This window comes from Ambystoma mexicanum, chromosome 4q (genome assembly GCF_040938575.1).
Source record: "Ambystoma mexicanum isolate Mex_15411 chromosome 4q, UKY_AmexF1_1, whole genome shotgun sequence".
NCBI lineage: Eukaryota > Metazoa > Chordata > Amphibia > Caudata > Ambystomatidae > Ambystoma > Ambystoma mexicanum.
The window spans coordinates 527,981,495-527,988,994 of record NC_090928.1 but is presented as its reverse complement, the minus strand read 5'-3'; the positions used below and the strand labels follow the sequence as shown (position 1 = coordinate 527,988,994).

The 7,500-nt window shown below is 39.9% G+C and overlaps 9 non-coding genes across 9 annotated transcripts in view; all 9 read left to right on the top strand.

The window, feature by feature from the left end:
* TRNAK-CUU (transfer RNA lysine (anticodon CUU)) overlaps positions 1-28 on the top strand; it is a 73-nt gene extending 45 nt beyond the window's left edge. The window contains exon 1 of the tRNA in view: positions 1-28. This exon is cut by the window's left edge and continues 45 nt beyond it. This is a non-coding gene — a tRNA (tRNA-Lys).
* A 528-nt stretch (positions 29-556) lies between these two features.
* On the top strand, positions 557-629 carry TRNAK-CUU (transfer RNA lysine (anticodon CUU)). The gene has a single exon. It is a non-coding gene; the product is annotated as a tRNA-Lys (tRNA).
* Positions 630-1,411: 782 nt separating this feature from the next.
* On the top strand, positions 1,412-1,484 carry TRNAK-CUU (transfer RNA lysine (anticodon CUU)). Its single transcript has one exon. It is a non-coding gene; the product is annotated as a tRNA-Lys (tRNA).
* A 525-nt stretch (positions 1,485-2,009) lies between these two features.
* On the top strand, positions 2,010-2,082 carry TRNAK-CUU (transfer RNA lysine (anticodon CUU)). Its single transcript has one exon. It is a non-coding gene; the product is annotated as a tRNA-Lys (tRNA).
* A 1,445-nt stretch (positions 2,083-3,527) lies between these two features.
* Positions 3,528-3,600, top strand: TRNAK-CUU (transfer RNA lysine (anticodon CUU)). The gene has a single exon. It is a non-coding gene; the product is annotated as a tRNA-Lys (tRNA).
* Positions 3,601-4,125: 525 nt separating this feature from the next.
* TRNAK-CUU (transfer RNA lysine (anticodon CUU)) lies at positions 4,126-4,198 on the top strand. The gene has a single exon. It is a non-coding gene; the product is annotated as a tRNA-Lys (tRNA).
* Positions 4,199-4,980: 782 nt separating this feature from the next.
* TRNAK-CUU (transfer RNA lysine (anticodon CUU)) lies at positions 4,981-5,053 on the top strand. The gene has a single exon. It is a non-coding gene; the product is annotated as a tRNA-Lys (tRNA).
* A 525-nt stretch (positions 5,054-5,578) lies between these two features.
* On the top strand, positions 5,579-5,651 carry TRNAK-CUU (transfer RNA lysine (anticodon CUU)). Its single transcript has one exon. It is a non-coding gene; the product is annotated as a tRNA-Lys (tRNA).
* Positions 5,652-7,478: 1,827 nt separating this feature from the next.
* The window catches only part of TRNAK-CUU (transfer RNA lysine (anticodon CUU)), a 73-nt gene continuing 51 nt past the window's right edge, over positions 7,479-7,500 (top strand). The window contains exon 1 of the tRNA in view: positions 7,479-7,500. This exon is cut by the window's right edge and continues 51 nt beyond it. This is a non-coding gene — a tRNA (tRNA-Lys).

Sequence of the window (7,500 nt, the reverse complement as noted above, 5' to 3'; positions counted from 1 at the left end):
GTCGTGGGTTCGAGCCCCACGTTGGGCGAAAACAACTAAAATTGTAGTGCTTTTTGACCAAACAAATACATCCTATCTGTGGAAAGCGGCAGTGCAGGGATAGGGAAGAAAACGTTGGGCGAAAACAACTAAAATTTTAGTGCTTTTTGACCAAAAAAAATAGAAATTGAAAGTCTCTTTACAATATTTGCAATATTTTGATTGTTAACATGCAATATATGAATACATGTCTGGATGATGTGTAATGGGGCAATACCACACCTTAATGTATTCACTGTAAAAGAAAAAGTATGTATCATCTTACTATAAAATAAAGTGGAGAAATCACAAATAAGACTTTTTTCCACACAGGTTTAATCGGCTATTTCCTGATATTCTTCAATGCGTTCTGATATTGACTGGTAATTGTGTTTGATACTTTCTTAGACTATTTCTGCCTCTGGCTGATGTGTATTTTCTTTCCAAAAACTCCACCAGAGCCTATGATTACACAGCATCCTATCTGTGGAAAACGGCAGTGCAGGGATAGGGAAGAAAACTATGGGCATCCAAAGGAGCCCGGCTAGCTCAGTCGGTAGAGCATGAGACTCTTAATCTCAGGGTCGTGGGTTCGAGCCCCACGTTGGGCGAAAACAACTAAAATTGTAGTGCTTTTTGACCAAAAAAATACATCCTATCTGTGGAAAACGGCAGTGCAGGGATAGGGAAGAAAACTATGGGCATCCAAAGGAGCCCGGCTTGCTCAGTCGGTAGCGCATGAGACTCTTAATCTCAGGGTCGTGGGTTCGAGCCCCACGTTGGGCGAAAACAACTAAAATTTTAGTGCTTTTTGACCAAAAAAATAGAAATTGAAACTCTCTTTACAATATTTGCAATATTTTGATTGTTAACATGCAATATATGAATGCATGTCTGGATGATGTGTAATGGGGCAATACCACACCTTAATGTATTCACTGTAAAAGAAAAAGTATGTATCATCTTACTATAAAATAAAGTGGAGAAAACACAAATAAGACTTTTTTCCACACAGGTTTAATCGGCTATTTCCTGATATTCTTCAATGCGTTCTGATATTGACTGGTAATTGCGTTTGATACTTTCTTAGACTATTTCTGCCTCTGGCTGATGTGTATTTTCTTTCCAAACTCCACCAGAGCCTATGATTACACAGCATCCTATCTGGGGAAAACGGCAGTGCAGGGATAGGGAGGAAAACTATAGGCATCCAAAGGAGCCCGGCTAGCTCAGTCGGTAGAGCATGAGACTCTTAATATCAGGGTCGTGGGTTCGAGCCCCACGTTGGGCGAAAACAACTAAAATTGTAGTGCTTTTTGACCAAAAAAATACATCCTATCTGTGGAAAACGGCAGTGCAGGGATAGGGAAGAAAACTATAGGCATCCAAAGGAGCCCGGCTAGCTCAGTCGGTAGAGCATGAGACTCTTAATCTCAGGGTCGTGGGTTCGAGCCCCACGTTGGGCGAAAACAACTAAAATTGTAGTGCTTTTTGACCAAACAAATACATCCTATCTGTGGAAAGCGGCAGTGCAGGGATAGGGAAGAAAACGTTGGGCGAAAACAACTAAAATTTTAGTGCTTTTTGACCAAAAAAATAGAAATTGAAAGTCTCTTTACAATATTTGCAATATTTTGATTGTTAACATGCAATATATGAATGCATGTCTGGATGATGTGTAATGGGGCAATACCACACCTTAATGTATTCACTGTAAAAGAAAAAGTATGTATCATCTTACTATAAAATAAAGTGGAGAAAACACAAATAAGACTTGTTTCCACACAGGTTTAATCGGCTATTTCCTGATATTCTTCAATGCGTTCTGATATTGACTGGTAATTGTGTTTGATACTTTCTTAGACTATTTCTGCCTCTGGCTGATGTGTATTTTCTTTCCAAACTCCACCAGAGCCTATGATTACACAGCATCCTATCTGTGGAAAACGGCAGTGCAGGGATAGGGAAGAAAACTATAGGCATCCAAAGGAGCCCGGCTAGCTCAGTCGGTAGAGCATGAGACTCTTAATCTCAGGGTCGTGGGTTCGAGCCCCACGTTGGGCGAAAACAACTAAAATTGTAGTGCTTTTTGACCAAAAAAATACATCCTATCTGTGGAAAACGGCAGTGCAGGGATAGGGAAGAAAACTATAGGCATCCAAAGGAGCCCGGCTAGCTCAGTCGGTAGAGCATGAGACTCTTAATCTCAGGGTCGTGGGTTCGAGACAACTAAAATTGTAGTGCTTTTTGACCAAAAAAATAGAAATTGAAAGTCTCTTTACAATATTTGCAATATTTTCATTGTTAACATGCAATATATGAATGCATGTCTGGATGATGTGTAATGGGGCAATACCACACCTTAATGTATTCACTGTAAAAGAAAAAGTATGTATCATCTTACTATAAAATAAAGTGGAGAAAACACAAATAGGACTTTTTTCCACACAGGTTTAATCGGCTATTTCCTGATATTCTTCAATGCGTTCTGATATTGACTGGTAATTGTGTTTGATACTTTCTTAGACTATTTCTGCCTCTGGCTGATGTGTATTTTCTTTCCAAACTCCACCAGAGCCTATGATTACACAGCATCCTATCTGTGGAAAGCGGCAGTGCAGGGATAGGGAAGAAAACTACAGGCATCCAAAGGAGCCCGGCTAGCTCAGTCGGTAGAGCATGAGACTCTTAATATCAGGGTCGTGGGTTCGAGCCCCACGTTGGGCGAAAACAACTAAAATTTTAGTGCTTTTTGACCAAAAAAATACATCCTATCTGTGGAAAACGGCAGTGCAGGGATAGGGAAGAAAACTATAGACATCCAAAAGAGCCCGGCTAGCTCAGTCGGTAGAGCATGAGACTCTTAATCGCAGGGTCATGGGTTCGAGCCCCACGTTGGGCGAAAACAACTAAAATTTTAGTGCTTTTTGACCAAAAAAATAGAAATTGAAAGTCTCTTTACAATATTTGCAATATTTTCATTGTTAACATGCAATATATGAATGCATGTCTGGATGATGTGTAATGGGGCAATACCACACCTTAATGTATTCACTGTAAAAGAAAAAGTATGTATCATCTTACTATAAAATAAAGTGGAGAAAACACAAATAAGACTTTTTTCCACACAGGTTTAATCGGCTATTTCCTGATATTCTTCAATGCGTTCTGATATTGACTGGTAATTGCATTTGATACTTTCTTAGACTATTTCTGCCACTGGCTGATGTGTATTTTCTTTCCAAACTCCACCAGAGCCTATGATTACACAGCATCCTATCTGTGGAAAACGGCAGTGCAGGGATAGGGAAGAAAACTATAGGCATCCAAAAGAGCCCGTCTAGCTCAGTCGGTAGAGCATGAGACTCTTAATATCAGGGTCGTGGGTTCGAGCCCCACGTTGGGCGAAAACAACTAAAATTGTAGTGCTTTTTGACCAAAAAAATACATCCTATCTGTGGAAAACGGCAGTGCAGGGATAGGGAAGAAAACTATAGGCATCCAAAGGAGCCCGGCTAGCTCAGTCGGTAGAGCATGAGACTCTTAATCTCAGGGTCGTGGGTTCGAGCCCCACGTTGGGCGAAAACAACTAAAATTGTAGTGCTTTTTGACCAAACAAATACATCCTATCTGTGGAAAGCGGCAGTGCAGGGATAGGGAAGAAAAAGTTGGGCGAAAACAACTAAAATTTTAGTGCTTTTTGACCAAAAAAATAGAAATTGAAAGTCTCTTTACAATATTTGCAATATTTTGATTGTTAACATGCAATATATGAATACATGTCTGGATGATGTGTAATGGGGCAATACCACACCTTAATGTATTCACTGTAAAAGAAAAAGTATGTATCATCTTACTATAAAATAAAGTGGAGAAATCACAAATAAGACTTTTTTCCACACAGGTTTAATCGGCTATTTCCTGATATTCTTCAATGCGTTCTGATATTGACTGGTAATTGTGTTTGATACTTTCTTAGACTATTTCTGCCTCTGGCTGATGTGTATTTTCTTTCCAAACTCCACCAGAGCCTATGATTACACAGCATCCTATCTGTGGAAAACGGCAGTGCAGGGATAGGGAAGAAAACTATAGGCATCCAAAGGAGCCCGGCTAGCTCAGTCGGTAGAGCATGAGACTCTTAATCTCAGGGTCGTGGGTTCGAGCCCCACGTTGGGCGAAAACAACTAAAATTGTAGTGCTTTTTGACCAAAAAAATACATCCTATCTGTGGAAAACGGCAGTGCAGGGATAGGGAAGAAAACTATGAGCATCCAAAGGAGCCCGGCTTGCTCAGTCGGTAGCGCATGAGACTCTTAATCTCAGGGTCGTGGGTTCGAGCCCCACGTTGGGCGAAAACAACTAAAATTTTAGTGCTTTTTGACCAAAAAAATAGAAATTGAAACTCTCTTTACAATATTTGCAATATTTTGATTGTTAACATGCAATATATGAATGCATGTCTGGATGATGTGTAATGGGGCAATACCACACCTTAATGTATTCACTGTAAAAGAAAAAGTATGTATCATCTTACTATAAAATAAAGTGGAGAAAACACAAATAAGACTTTTTTCCACACAGGTTTAATCGGCTATTTCCTGATATTCTTCAATGCGTTCTGATATTGACTGGTAATTGCGTTTGATACTTTCTTAGACTATTTCTGCCTCTGGCTGATGTGTATTTTCTTTCCAAACTCCACCAGAGCCTATGATTACACAGCATCCTATCTGTGGAAAACGGCAGTGCAGGGATAGGGAGGAAAACTATAGGCATCTAAAGGAGCCCGGCTAGCTCAGTCGGTAGAGCATGAGACTCTTAATATCAGGGTCGTGGGTTCGAGCCCCACGTTGGGCGAAAACAACTAAAATTGTAGTGCTTTTTGACCAAAAAAATACATCCTATCTGTGGAAAACGGCAGTGCAGGGATAGGGAAGAAAACTATAGGCATCCAAAGGAGCCCGGCTAGCTCAGTCGGTAGAGCATGAGACTCTTAATCTCAGGGTCGTGGGTTCGAGCCCCACGTTGGGCGAAAACAACTAAAATTGTAGTGCTTTTTGACCAAACAAATACATCCTATCTGTGGAAAGCGGCAGTGCAGGGATAGGGAAGAAAACGTTGGGCGAAAACAACTAAAATTTTAGTGCTTTTTGACCAAAAAAATAGAAATTGAAAGTCTCTTTACAATATTTGCAATATTTTGATTGTTAACATGCAATATATGAATGCATGTCTGGATGATGTGTAATGGGGCAATACCACACCTTAATGTATTCACTGTAAAAGAAAAAGTATGTATCATCTTACTATAAAATAAAGTGGAGAAAACACAAATAAGACTTGTTTCCACACAGGTTTAATCGGCTATTTCCTGATATTCTTCAATGCGTTCTGATATTGACTGGTAATTGTGTTTGATACTTTCTTAGACTATTTCTGCCTCTGGCTGATGTGTATTTTCTTTCCAAACTCCACCAGAGCCTATGATTACACAGCATCCTATCTGTGGAAAACGGCAGTGCAGGGATAGGGAAGAAAACTATAGGCATCCAAAGGAGCCCGGCTAGCTCAGTCGGTAGAGCATGAGACTCTTAATCTCAGGGTCGTGGGTTCGAGCCCCACGTTGGGCGAAAACAACTAAAATTGTAGTGCTTTTTGACCAAAAAAATACATCCTATCTGTGGAAAACGGCAGTGCAGGGATAGGGAAGAAAACTATAGGCGTCCAAAGGAGCCTGGCTAGCTCAGTCGGTAGAGCATGAGACTCTTAATCTCAGGGTCGTGGGTTTGAGCCCCACGTTGGGCGAAAACAACTAAAATTGTAGTGCTTTTTGACCAAAAAAATACATCCTATCTGTGGAAAGCGGCAGTGCAGGGATAGGGAAGAAAACGTTGGGCGAAAACAACTAAAACTTTAGTGCTTTTTGACCAAAAAAATAGAAATTGAAAGTCTGTTTACAATATTTGCAATATTTTGATTGTTAACATGCAATATATGAATGCATGTCTGGATGATGTGTAATGGGGCAATACCACACCTTAATGTATTCACTGTAAAAGAAAAAGTATGTATCATCTTACTATAAAATAAAGTGGAGAAAACACAAATAAGACTTTTTTCCACACAGGTTTAATCGGCTATTTCCTGATATTCTTCAATGCGTTCTGATATTGACTGGTAATTGTGTTTGATACTTTCTTAGACTATTTCTGCCTCTGGCTGATGTGTATTTTCTTTCCAAACTCCACCAGAGCCTATGATTACACAGCATCCTATCTGTGGAAAACGGCAGCGCAGGGATAGGGAAGAAAACTATAAGCATCCAAAGGAGCCCGGCTAGCTCAGTCGGTAGAGCATGAAACTAAAATTTTAGTGCTTTTTGACCAAAAAAATACATCCTATCTGTGGAAAACGGCAGTGCAGGGATAGGGAAGAAAACTATAGACATCCAAAAGAGCCCGGCTAGCTCAGTCGGTAGAGCATGAGACTCTTAATCGCAGGGTCATGGGTTCGAGCCCCACGTTGGGCGAAAACAACTAAAATTTTAGTGCTTTTTGACCAAAAAAATAGAAATTGAAAGTCTCTTTACAATATTTGCAATATTTTCATTGTTAACATGCAATATATGAATGCATGTCTGGATGATGTGTAATGGGGCAATACCACACCTTAATGTATTCACTGTAAAAGAAAAAGTATGTATCATCTTACTATAAAATAAAGTGGAGAAAACACAAATAAGACTTTTTTCCACACAGGTTTAATCGGCTATTTCCTGATATTCTTCAATGCGTTCTGATATTGACTGGTAATTGCGTTTGATACTTTCTTAGACTATTTCTGCCACTGGCTGATGTGTATTTTCTTTCCAAACTCCACCAGAGCCTATGATTACACAGCATCCTATCTGTGGAAAGCGGCAGTGCAGGGATAGGGAAGAAAACTATAGGCATCCAAAGGTGCCCGGCTAGCTCAGTCGGTAGAGCATGAGACTCTTAATCTCAGGGTCGTGGGTTCGATCCCCACGTTGGGGGAAAACAACTAAAATTGTAGTGCTTTTTGACCAAAAAAATAGAAATTGAAAGACTCTTTGCAATATTTTCATTGTTAACATGCAATATATGAATGCATGTCTGGATGATGTGTAATGGGGCAATACCACACCTTAATGTATTCACTGTAAAAGAAAAAGTATGTATCATCTTACTATAAAATAAAGTGGAGAAAACACAAATAAGACTTTTTTCCACACAGGTTTAATCGGCTATTTCCTGATATTCTTCAATGCGTTCTGATATTGACTGGTAATTGTGTTTGATACTTTCTTAGACTATTTCTGCCTCTGGCTGATGTGTATTTTCTTTCCAAACTCCACCAGAGCCTATGATTACACAGCATCCTATCTGTGGAAAACGGCAGCGCAGGGATAGGGAAGAAAACTATAAGCATCCAAAGGAGCCCGGCTAGCTCAGTCGGTAG